Source organism: Epinephelus moara, chromosome 14 (genome assembly GCF_006386435.1).
Source record: "Epinephelus moara isolate mb chromosome 14, YSFRI_EMoa_1.0, whole genome shotgun sequence".
NCBI lineage: Eukaryota > Metazoa > Chordata > Actinopteri > Perciformes > Serranidae > Epinephelus > Epinephelus moara.
The window spans coordinates 1,087,675-1,100,219 of NC_065519.1; the positions used below are offsets into that span (position 1 = coordinate 1,087,675).

The 12,545-nt window shown below is 45.6% G+C and overlaps 1 protein-coding gene across 9 annotated transcripts in view; it reads left to right on the forward strand.

Moving 5' to 3' along the window:
- Window positions 1-12,545, forward strand: part of fgfr3 (fibroblast growth factor receptor 3) — a 102,040-nt gene that overhangs the window by 13,576 nt on the left and 75,919 nt on the right. The gene's annotated exons all lie outside the window — the stretch shown is intronic.

Sequence of the window (12,545 nt, forward strand, 5' to 3'; positions counted from 1 at the left end):
TTGTCGTCAGGTACTTGCAGAGTTTTACCGTCTAGACGCAGTTTTTTTTCCAAGGATAACACACAGCTGAGCACAAGTGGAAAAAGGCTGTTGCTTAGCAAAATGTTATTAAAGGTTTTCATATCAGATCACAGACTGAAGTGAAAATGGTCGCTTTGAATGAGACTAAATTGTGAAACAAAATGTGCCTCATGTTTCAGACGCAGGGCTGCTGCTGAACCTCAGCGCTGTTCCCTGCACTAAACTCAATATGACTGTAGGCAGCGTGATGTCATGGCTCATATGGTATCCTATTTGTGCCCCACAGATGTCTTTAAGTTAATTATGTAACTGCTGAGCATGTAAAGTTACTGAAACATAGTGAGGACGAACCTTAACATGACTGCAGGTTCACAGAGGTCATGTGACTCCAGGGGAGAGTCCCATCCACCACCTCAGCCTGCCTCCTCACAGACTGCTCACGACTGCTTCCTTGTTTACTGCTGTCAGCTCGTTGGTCACGTGATCGCAGACTTTCATCATACGTGGGATATGTATGACTTTGTGTGCACTGCTTTTTGTAGGAAAACATATGAACAGTTTGTGAGAGCAGGCTGCTGTGGGACTGAATGAAGCCTGTCAGGTACTGAAAGCTGACATTAGATGTCATGAAAATAAAACTGTCAGAGTGAAGACAATGTGGCTGCACGATATTCGTCATATTGTGATGATTTTGACAGATATTGTGTTATGTGTTGTGGTTTTAGTAGAAATGGTCTTTTTTGTATTTAATTGTTGCTGAAAAAATATAAACTGACGATGAGGTGATTTTTACTGAGGTCTGCACCAGACAAGCGTGTTCCCTTATGTCTGGAATATGATCTGTGGCACAGGTGTAGATTTTGGGGGGAAGCAGGGGAGAAGAAGGGGACACACCCCCTCAATATGTGGAACATTTTCATTTGTCGCCCCCCAATAACAACAGGACATCAAGTGTTTGATGCTCAACATCTTCTGGCGCAGCACGCCCAAACCTCCGGCTCCATAACTCTGAATCGAACATGATGTTTTCATGTTTTGGTTTGGGGCACTCTGAGTCAAAATTAAACCCTTCCACTATGAACGACTGTTATTGAGCAGATGTTGACATGTTTAGATGTTCATCAGGTAAAGAAATGTTGGTTTGGGTTCTAGATTTGGTAACAAGAACTTTGGCTGAATGTTCAACAATTCTTTAAAAGCAAGTTGTGGAGCAGCCAGTCACAGAGGGAAGTGTTGGCATCGGTCGTTTCTACAAACCGCATACACATTTTCATGTTTCATACATATTATATCATAAAGTAAGGGGGTGGGACAGAGGACGGCATGTCACCTGGGGGAGATGACAAGCTGCAGACCACAGTTTGAGACCAACTAACAGTGCACCTGAGTGACCTGTCACTGTTTTTCCAGCGGAGACAGCTCCACCAACAGAGGTTGTTTTTTTGCAGCTGCGATTGAGCCTCCTAAACTGTGTATTTTAAACCAAACCCTGATCTTTTCCAAACCATAACCAGGTGCTTTCTGTGCCTAAACATGACCAAATATTAACCACAGCGTTGTTGATGCAAAGAAATGTCACCGCTTCATGACAGTGTACAAATGTTACACATCTGTCGTGTGCAGAAACCAAACGTACAGTGCAAACATTCATTCTGTAGATTTGGTGGCAGCAGAATCAAGTGTGTTCATCACACCATTGACCCCTTCATAAACAAGCAATCATTTAATCTGCTGTTAGCATAAAAATATGAATGAAGTCAGGCACTGAGGAAGATGTTGGTGCTGATAGGACGCAGGCAGCAGGATGAACAATAGTTACTCAGAGCTGTTTTGACTGATTGAAGATGAGTGTAAGCTGCTGAAGATGTTCAGTGTCCCTGCTCTCCGTTCGTCTGCAGTCACAGGGTGTAAAACCCTCCCACGAGTCAAAAGGCCGTCTCAGGTTTGGGTCAAACGTCCACCTCGGCAGCTCTCACAGAGTATGGAAAGAATTAGCAGACAGCTGTAGATCAGTAGGTCACTGTGAGCCAGAGGCCTTGGTACGAACCTTGTCCGCAGGCCACAGCTATGTATGTATTAATACACCTCATTAATGGCCTTTGAAAGCCGCTCTGCATGTCACTCCATGAATTATGGATGAAAATACAGACCTGTGTGTGTGTTCTGCTCACGTCTAACCCTGCTGCCTTCTCCACGCTTGGATTTTTATTTTTGTTCTTTATGTCTCTCTTGACTTTGACTTAAGCAGACGTCACGTGACACCAACACATTTTAAGCTTTAAATCTGTCTCATCATTTCATCCCTTTTTTTTTTTAAATCTCTCTGAGTTTTCAGAGCTCTTTGAAGGCGGCCTGTCCTGCCTGATTCAGCCTAATGATGTCTGTGCAGCACACACACACACACCTGCACATGTCCTCTGGCTGTGGTTCAGGCTGGTTCTCAGTCCGCCGGCTGACAGCGGCGTTGACATACGGTGGGTTTTTAATTACAAAGCTCCCCTTAAGGAAATTGTTGAGATAGTGAAGAGATAAGGCAGACATGTTGGGAACAAAGAGGCTCCTTGTGTCGTATCAGGAGGACTGCTTTTGGAGGGCGCGCAGGGAGGAGGGAGCCGCAGTCAAATCTGACAAAATATTTTAGTGCCGTGAAGAAGCTGCTTGATGGTGTTTGATTGGACGTTACGTGTTCTCGCTCTGACACCTGGATTTATGACCACTGAGGGAAGAGTTGCATCATTCTGATTGAATTGTTTTGATGGATGGAAACTGCAGGAAGGAGCCAGAATACACACACACACACACACACACACACACACACACACACACACACACACACTGTCCTCATGCATGTGTAAACATGTCTGCATGTGTGTGTGTGTGTGTGTGTGTGTGTGTGTGTGTGTATGTGTGTGTCCCTGCTTTGTGCCAGCTTCATTGGAAGAGTGTGTTTTGTTGCTGGCAGAGGCAAACAGATGGCAGGTTGTGTGCCGAGCTGTAAGGAGTCCAACACACACACACACACACACACACGAGCTGTAAGGAGTCCAACACACACACACACACACACACACAGGCTCGATCTGTCCCACCCATCACTCAGCCCCTCGACCCCCCCTCTACACCCCGAATGGCTCTTCAGCCACACACACACACACACACACACACACACACACACACACACACACAGCCTTGTACTTCACCCTCTCACTCTGATCCTGATGTTTCTTGTATTTGCTCGGCTGTCGTCCTGCTTCACTTCTCTTCCTCCTAATTTACCTGGATTAAACCTGGTGTCCCTGAAACTACACATCATTTTTGTGATTGTGATATCTGAAGAACACGGTGAGGGAATTTCTTTAATTTTGGCTCAAACGTCCACCTGGACTCAACAATGAACTGATTGGATTTTGGTGGTCAAAGGTCAAAGTCAGTGTGACTTAGAATCTGTCTCATTCAGGTGAACACGATATCTCAAGAGCACCTGAAGGGTAGTTCTTCAAATTTGGCACAAACGTCCACTTGGACTGAAGAATCAACTGAAGGTCAAAAGGTCAAAGGTCATTTTGACTGTGACATCATCATGTTTTAACATCATATCTCAGGAACAGAAGGGGAGACATTTGGTCAGATACTGAATTGGTGACTCTAATCTTGAAACTGTGCTGATTGTNCACAGGGTGGACTGGTGGGCGGAGCTACATTCTGTGCATAAATTGTGCTATTAATATTAGCATATTATTTCTAATTACTAATTCATGCACGTACAGTACAGACCTCCTCTAACTTGTTAGGATACACCCCCCCATCTCTGTGACCACTAAACAGAAGCAGAGCTGTCCTGTCTGGCTCTGCTGCACCACATTTACATTTCTGTGAATGGAAACACACCGTGTGTGTGTGTGTGTGTGTGTGTGTGTGTGTGTGTGTGTGTGTGTGTGTGTGTGTGTGTGTCGGCATGTGCTCACCTCCCTGCTTGTCACTGTGAGTGTGTGCGTCTCTTTCATCTTCCTCCTCCCTCTGTCTTCCTCCTTCTCTCTTTTCCTCTTCCCTTTTTTCTCTCCCTCCTTCCTTGTGGTCACACTCACACATCTGCTCACTCTGTGCCTTCCTCCTCCTCCTCCTCCTCCTCTCCCTCCTCTTCCTCCATCCCTCCCCTTCGTCTTTGTGTCTGCCCCGACTAATTCAAATTAGCTTTATTGGTTCGACCATAATTAGGTACAGTACAGTTTACAGCAGGGTCACAGTGTGATCACTTATATCATAACTGTGAGTTATCCTCCTCCTCTTCCTCCTCCTCCTCCTCCTCCTCCTCCTCCTCTTGGTGCATAAAGGTCTGGGGTCTTCACTCGCACCCTCACATGCGCTTCTGTTTAAGCCCCCCCACATCCAGGGCAGCTGACACATCTAATATTGAAACCAAACTGGGCTTCCATCCCTCCCACGTCTCCCCCTCCTCCTCCTCCTCCTCCTCCTCCTCCTCCTCTTATTTTGCCAGGAGAGCTAGAATAATAAACCCTGGTCCCGTCTGCAGAGCGTAATGGAAGGAAAGAAGAGAAAGAGAGACTTTGGTGTAGTGCTGGCTAACAGCGCAGCAGTGACAGTCGAGCTGACTCCACTTTTGGTTTTCTAAAATAACCCAGGTCAGAAATTGTTTCAAAATTCCCATGAAATGTTATTTCTGAGTGCGGTGTATCTGGTAATTGACTGCATTTTTTCCTCGTGTGACAACTTTCTCCTCATCGCTGGTGCGGCGTTCGACGGTTTATCTGCTGAGTTTCACCACAAAGACACAATCGGAAAACACAGGATTGTTTTTAACTGTGTAACAGCCGAGCTTGAGTTTGTGTGTGTGTGTGTGTGTGTGTGTGTGTGTGTGTGTGTGTGTGTGTGTGTTTTGGAAGAATAACCTGGTTGCAGCAGGTTCTTAAAGGATCATGACGTCATCTTTGACCTTTATCGACCTTGATTGCAGACGTAAGTTGCAACCCTGGAAAGAAAAACTCAACGGTGAGACATGTTAGTTTTGGCTGGCTGAATGTTTTTCACTTCTCATTTGTTATGAGGATTTATTGCAACCATTAGGGCCGAGCAACACGACAGTATATACTGTGTAACGGTAGAGACGTGGCCACCAGTTGAGATTTGGCAAAACGTTTCTACCGTCGATATAGAAGTGCTGCGCTGGATTGTACGTCAGCGTTGCTGCCATATTGAACCTGGCAAGCAGCTACACACTGATTACTGCAGGATACAGAAACAGTAGATCGATCACACAGGAAGGAAGGACCCTGAGGAATCACCTCTCTTCAGTCACACACAGAACTACTCATCTTCCTGTTGGTCAGTTCAACCGCAGCCTTAAACCGTCAGCCAATGAGCTGCTTCTCTGGATGAAGTCAAGTGCGAGCGCTTTGCTCAGTGGCACGTTGGCGTCGGCTGAATAGAAAAGCATCTGAACATTTTCATGTGTGGAGCTCTGCTCTGTCGCATTGTAGGAGGCTCCATTGACTCTGTAATGAATGGCAGAGCAGGACTGTAGGCCACAGAGGAGCACATACAGCCGCAGTCACCCTGGTTACTGAAGTGGTTACCATAGATACACTGGGCTGTCGGGTACCTGCAGGGCATGGCTAACTAGTTAGCAATGCTAACACTCTCTGTTGGATGACATTAGCATTGCAAAGTGTTGATTTCATACATGTTTGCTGTTTAAAGTGGGGGGGGGGGGCTTTAAAGTTTGAGTGAGTTGATATTGAGCCTGGTTCCAGAGGACTGTTGTCCAGTGTGGAGGCTGTGTTGGTATAGATGTCTGGTATAGATGTCTCGGGACAACTGTGCTCCAGTTGTTCTTTCTCCCAAACAGAGGCTCCTCTCTGTGGCCTGCTGCTGCTGGACGTGGAGGCAGGTCCTGGAGGGAGGCAGGAGGGAGGCAGCAGGAGGGAGGCAGCAGGAGGGAGGGATGATGGGATTACAGGCTTTCCTGCTCTCGTCCTGCTCTCACACAAACACGCTGAACACACCAGTCCTGCGTTAAAGAGTTTCACACGTTCACATGGAGACACACAGGAGATCGATATTTGTTTCAACACGCTCCTGATTTTTCCTCATCAGTTAGTTTGATAGCTCATGAAAGAAAGAGGAGGAGGAGGAAGGTAGACGAAGAGCTCTGTGGTTGGTTGTTCAGCAGTTACAGGACAGGAAGCAGGACAGGAAGTGTGTGTGTGCTCCTGGTGATCAGAAGCAGCTGAGAGCGACGCAGAGAGGTAACAACCAGGCCGAGAGAGACGGACCCACGCCGTCCCACCGCACTCATTAACAGCATCATAAACAGGGCCGTTAACGCTTTTATGTCCCGCTGATTTCAACCCAGAGACCCCCCCCACACACACACACACACACACACACCTTCAGACCCTCGTCAGATCAAGCTGTTTTACAGATTCATCCTGCAGGTCTGAACTTTAACTGTTTGACTGCTTTCTACCAACACGAAGGTCGTGAGTCTGAATCACGTTAACGCAGCCGTGTGAACATTTAGATCAGACACCAGGAACCAAACACTGTCTGTAAACGTCCTCATTATCTGGAGTTTATTCAGCAACTTTTTAAAGCAAATGTTTTATGTGCTATTTATGTCTAAATATGGATCCAGAGCTTCTCCACACTGACGGGATTGAATCATTTTATAATTCTGGTGGGAAAATATTGAATTCTTGAACTGAAACTGAATTTAAAAGTCGTCTCAGCTGCACTGAGCCTTTCATAGCTCCTTTCATCTGTAAGTTTTAAATGTTAACTTTCTCTACAACATTCCTAGACAGAACACAAAGGACATGACCTCAGGGTGCTCACAGGAACACTTCACCCTCTAAATGATCATTTGTACATCAGCTGCTAGTTAGAATCATTTTTTCTCTGTCGTGCCTCCATGAATGAATGATGAACACAGAAATGGAGTATATGTTTAATGAATTAAAGTCATAGGGGTCCATGTTTAACAACAGCAAAACTGCATCAAGACGTGTTCACAAACTGAAGTTCTGAGCGTCCGACTGGATAAATGAGACTTTGGTTAAACTGCAAAAGATGCAAACTGATGTCATGATATAATTTTGTTGTTGTTACAAGAGAAAGAATTTTTTCTTTACAAATTCAACGTAACACAGGGCGAGTAATTAGCCTGTTTTACACTGCCTGTTCAAGGCGGGAATGTCACGCCATTACTCCGCCTCACCGTGCTGTATGTTAGGTACGATCATGGAATATGACGACAGAGTTGTCTCGCCTTTAAGCTGCCACGGGAGGTAGCAACAGCACTGAAACGGTGTCTGTATGAACAGGATGGGACCATGGACAGGACGGGTGTGAAGTTTTGACAACGTGTTTTGTGTGCGACCCACCGTGCGAGATTTAAGAAGTAGCAGTTAGGGGCTAACTCAAAGAAGAAGAACAGCAGCTGAAAATGTGAACTACAGCTCTGAGGTTTAACACAGGACACGTAGACACCTGAAGGACTGGATTTTGAACTTTCTGCTGCTGCTGGACTTTATTCACAGTGACGACAACATGTAGGAGTTTGAAGAAACAGACAGATCAATGAACAAAGTCCAGATGAAGTTTTAACTTTGAGTTCAAAGCTGCCTCTCGTCGCCATTGTGAACGTCTCTGAGCACAAAGTCAGTGAGAGAGTGTAAACACAGTCACTGTGGGCTTCTTCTTCTTCTTCTTCTTCTTTTGGCTGAATGTGCTGCTGTGTAGGTTTGTAGCGTTGCCACGGCAACACCTCGACTCAGAACAAGCCTGTGTGTGTGTGTGTTCAGGTCCAAAAAACAAGTGCGCCTTTACATTGATCACACTCCATGACACTGATGTCTTTGTCAGCTCACACACACACACACACACACACACACACTCTTATAATCCCACCGACCACCAGAGACATTTGTGGGGCAGCTCGGCCCAGCTGGGGAGGATCAGAGGGTCAGAGGGTCGGGGTCAGCGGAGGTCAAAGTTTAGCGTTTCAGTTCTCCTCATGCTGCGTCAGTGTGTGTAGATGTTTTGGATAAAACACGTTCAGACTGTGAACTTTGAACTCTGCTCCTCTAAAATGAATCTAATCTGATGGTTGTGTTCTGGTTCCCTCAGAATGAGCTGTTTATATCTACACAGGGAGCAGGTCCTCGTCTACAGAGATCACCATGTTGCACCGCCATGTTTCTACAGTAGCCCAGAACGGACAAACCAAACACTGACTCTAGATTTGTTTTCACCTGAGTTTTTGTGTCTGAGTGACGAAAGGCAACAATATTTTTATGAGACTGATCCAGCAGCAGTGAGACAGGCTGCAGGGCAACAACTGGCGGCATGTTCACACCAACTATGTCCGTCCACTAATGTTGTGTCGGCGCCAAACGTGATGCGAATTTTCACATTGTATTACTGGTGTGAGTCTGAACGCTACAACATGTTGTGTTAACTGACATCAACTGCTGAATCAATGAGAGCTCCCGCTGATACGTTCTCAGATTCACTGATCCTTGTCCCCAGGTGTCACTCAGACACAGACCGTTGGAAAACAGGGACCAGTTAGAAAAGACTGACTGACCAGTTAAAGTCTCTGGTTGCAGGCGATGTTGCAAATTGGCGGCACTTTATGAATGTAACATGATGTTTCAGATGTTTAGATGAGGCACAGTTTCTGGATGTCTTTAACGGACTCCTTCTGTCCTCAGGTTCAGGAGCTAACTCTCCACATCAGCACTAACTTTTATTTTTTCCCTCTTGCCCCATTTTCTGTTTCTTGTCTTGCTCTGCTGTGTTTCAGCCTCTCAGGATACAGGAGTGCTGACCGAGCATCAGCGCTCCCTGTGTGAACTCATGCGGTGACCTTAAATCAATATACTGCACAGCTGACTCTTAAAATATCACCACTAATCTCTTTGTCAAGGGAAAATTGAGTCTAAAGACAAGTTGCTGCTTTGACGCCCACATTCTGAGGTCCAAAAAGCCGCCTTGTAATCGGATTGGTTCCTGCGTGTTGTTAGAGGAAGTGTGATTATGTTGTATCGTAGCCCCACACACACTTCGCAGACATCCTGGCTTTTGTGGGCCGAGCTTCTTACACTTGTGTGTTGAATTGAAACTAGGCCAGTTCGTCTTTGGAATGACAATTACCATGGACCAAACCCAGGCCCTATTCTGAGGCTGGAGGGATGGAGGGCAGGTGGGGGTGACGATGAGGGCTATGAAAGGAGCAAAGACGATTGGGCGCTGCCAAGATGCTCTGGATGTACAGTAGCTTCCGATGCTCGTTAGCGCAGCCGAGCAGAGGGCCAGGCGCTGGGGGGGAGGAGGAGGAGGAGGAGGAGGAGGAAGAGGAGGCAGGGAGGAAAGGAGGGAGAGGCTGGCACAGGCCAGGGCGGGATGTTTAGAGGCAACGTCTATCTTTAACTTGATTTTAGGGGCTCTTTTGATAAAGCGCGGCTCAGCTCGGCGAAGAATAGAGGCAACAAGCTGGGGAAACCCTCCCTCCTCTCCCCCTTTTCTCCTCTTCTCCTTGATCTCCGCCGAGCCATCCCTCTTTTCTCTCCATCTTCTCCTGGCAGGCTTCTCCGCAACGGTGTGAGGTTGTCAGGCTGGCCAGATTAAGGGCATTGTCCGAAGGTATTTACATCCGGCCAAACCATATTAAACAGAGATTAGGGGTTTTCACTGCACATTGCAAAAAAAGAAAAAAGAGCGGAGGGGGTGAAGAAGAAGAGGGAGCTTTTCCAGGACGAGCAGGATTTACAATGGGCATAGCTGTGAAATGGAGGAAGAGAAATGTGCTCTTTATGGGGGGGGGGGGCTGATGGTCGGGAGGGGGGGGCTCCACAGATCCTGTTTGAAGGTCATGTGATGCTGGCGTGTCTGAGGGGGTGGGGAGCGTGCCAAACGCTTGGCAGCCGCTGCGGTTTTTCAGCATAGGAAGCAGAAGTAAAAGAATCTGTTGGCGGGACACAGCGAGCAGACGGGCTGCTGTGGAGGACATCACGGTCTGAACCAGGCTGTCCGCCCGTCTGTCCGGCGCTGCTCTTCACCAGATTTCTTTAAAAGATAGATCGGATCTTTTTTTGTTAGTTGTGGCCATCATCTCTGTTCCTAAAGTCAGACTCACGCCAAACAACTTTTCAAATGATTTCACTGTCGCAGGCAAATTTTCACTGTAGGAATAAAATCATGTTTTACATCAAGTTAGTGCACGCTCCCCTGATCTGGACCGTTTGGTGTCAGGTGCTCATAAAACTCAAACATGTTTAATATTATTGTAAGTTTTTAGTCTTGTTTCATGTGAATAGTAAAGTTTAATATGATTTGCTTCATTGTCAGAGGACATTCTGAAGTTGTCTTGTATCCAGGACGTCAGCTGTCTCACATAAATACAAAAATACAAAACATCATTTTACCAAACAGCAAAATGCAAAATTCAACAAACGCTACAAACCACAGACGTGATGAGAAGTGGATGCAGTGCAACATATGACTCATTATGACACTCTGATTTAAAGAGCTGAGGAACAAATGACTTCTTCAACTTCATGCAAACATCAAAATATTCAGCTCAATTAGGACGTGTGTGCTTGTATTTTTATCATATCTTTCAAACTTTTCAAAATATTCAGCGTTTCCAGGAAATTTGGAGGAGTGTTCAAATTTCAACACAAGTTCAAGGTTTTTCAAGCATTTCCAAAGCCTGTTTCTTTGTAGAAACTCCTTTCAAACTTTAAAATCTTCCCCATCTTCCATACATTCTTACTTCCATTCAACTTTCAAATCCCACTTAAACTTTTTGAAATATTCAGACTTGTTTGGAGCATGGTAAAAAATGCCCTCCTCAGGTTTTTACTTTAGTTTCTGTGGGACGACTGCTCTGGGCTAGAGTGGAGGACTCAACTGTGCAGAGAGCCTCTTAAATACGTCTCTTTAACTCGCTGTAACGGCCACAGTTTTCACTCTACACACATCAGTTTTAGTCAAAATGGAGTAAATTTGTGCTCTTTCAAACAATGTTGCTGTGGAAGCAAACAGACTGACACATTTGGCACAATGAGCCTGAAAGTGAGAGAAACTCCACCAACAGATGCAGTCAGCTCAATGTTAACTGACCAGAAATCTTAAAATATTCCACAGCATTCATACATTAATGATATTATTCAACATCTAAAGCCAGCACTGCAGTGTAGCAGCAGCTTTTCAACATGCAGCATTCACACCTGCAGATTGCTCTCTCTAGTTTAAATCTAAGCTCTTCTTCATGTGAAATACACACAGATAAAATACACCCACATGTGCACAGACACACCGCACACATCCCAGTATCACGCACATGCACACCAATTGGCCGTAAGTGTTCACAGAAATGTGGAAAGCATTTGCTCCCCCTGTTCGAGGAGAAAAGGAGAGTCCGTTCTGTTTCAGCTGCAGAAGCAAACAACTAATTACCTGCAATAAAAAAGGCCATTTGTTGCTAAAATGTTTGCCGCTGGTTTGGGAGCAGCGTGCAGCACATGTTGGAAACATGGCCCTGTTGTATTATTAGCTCTGCGTAGTGAGGAGGAGGAGGAGGAGGAGGAGGAGGTGGAGGGAGAAAAGTGAGCTTGATAAAGATAAATGTCTCTGTGGCCCATCTGGAATCCATCACTTTCAGAAGTGGTTTAAAGGCAGATCTGGTTTATAAAGGTATGTGCTGCTGCTTTTCTAGCAGACTCAATAAAAGTACCTGTTAAGCTCCAACAGAAAGAGACTCTTGTAATCTGGGACTGTTTATGGTGCTTCTCTGCGCCGCTCTGAACCTGCGGGATGTTTCTTTATGCAAAGCAGCCTGGACAAACAACAAGACGTTCCTCTGAAGCAACACTTTAAATCAGTTGGGGAGTCAGCAGGAAGTTTAAAGGCCACTAAATTGGCAAAGCTTTTTTTTCCTGAGGATCAGTGGTATTATTGGAGACTCACAGGTTCAGTGTTTGAGCACAGCGGAGATGAAAAACTCTGCATTTATCTCCTCCAGAGCAGAAAATGAATTCATCACACTGATGCCACGATGTAGTTGTTTACTGACAGATGTGACGTTCAGAAAATACCCTTCGAATTTTAAAGAGGGACACGCATCAGGAAACACCGTGCACACACTCAACAATCTTTTAAGCATTTTGAGGCTCTCGTCTGGATTCACAGGCGTCTCATTTCAACTCTAATGTGGAGTTTTGCATTTTTACCTGATGTACACTTGAGCGAGGTGTCAGACACTCAGACAGCGACCTCACAGTGAAGAGACGTGTTAACAAAGCTGAGGCTGAAGGATGACAGATTCTGCAGCTGCAGATTTGCTCTTGAAGAAAAGTAAAAATGTTGATGTGAATGCCGGCCTGCACCGCCTCATATATTCATATATATATACAGTGGTGTGAAAAAGTGTTTGCCCCCTTCCTGATTTCTTACTTTTTTGCATGTTTTCCACACTTAAATGTTTCAGATCATCAAACAAA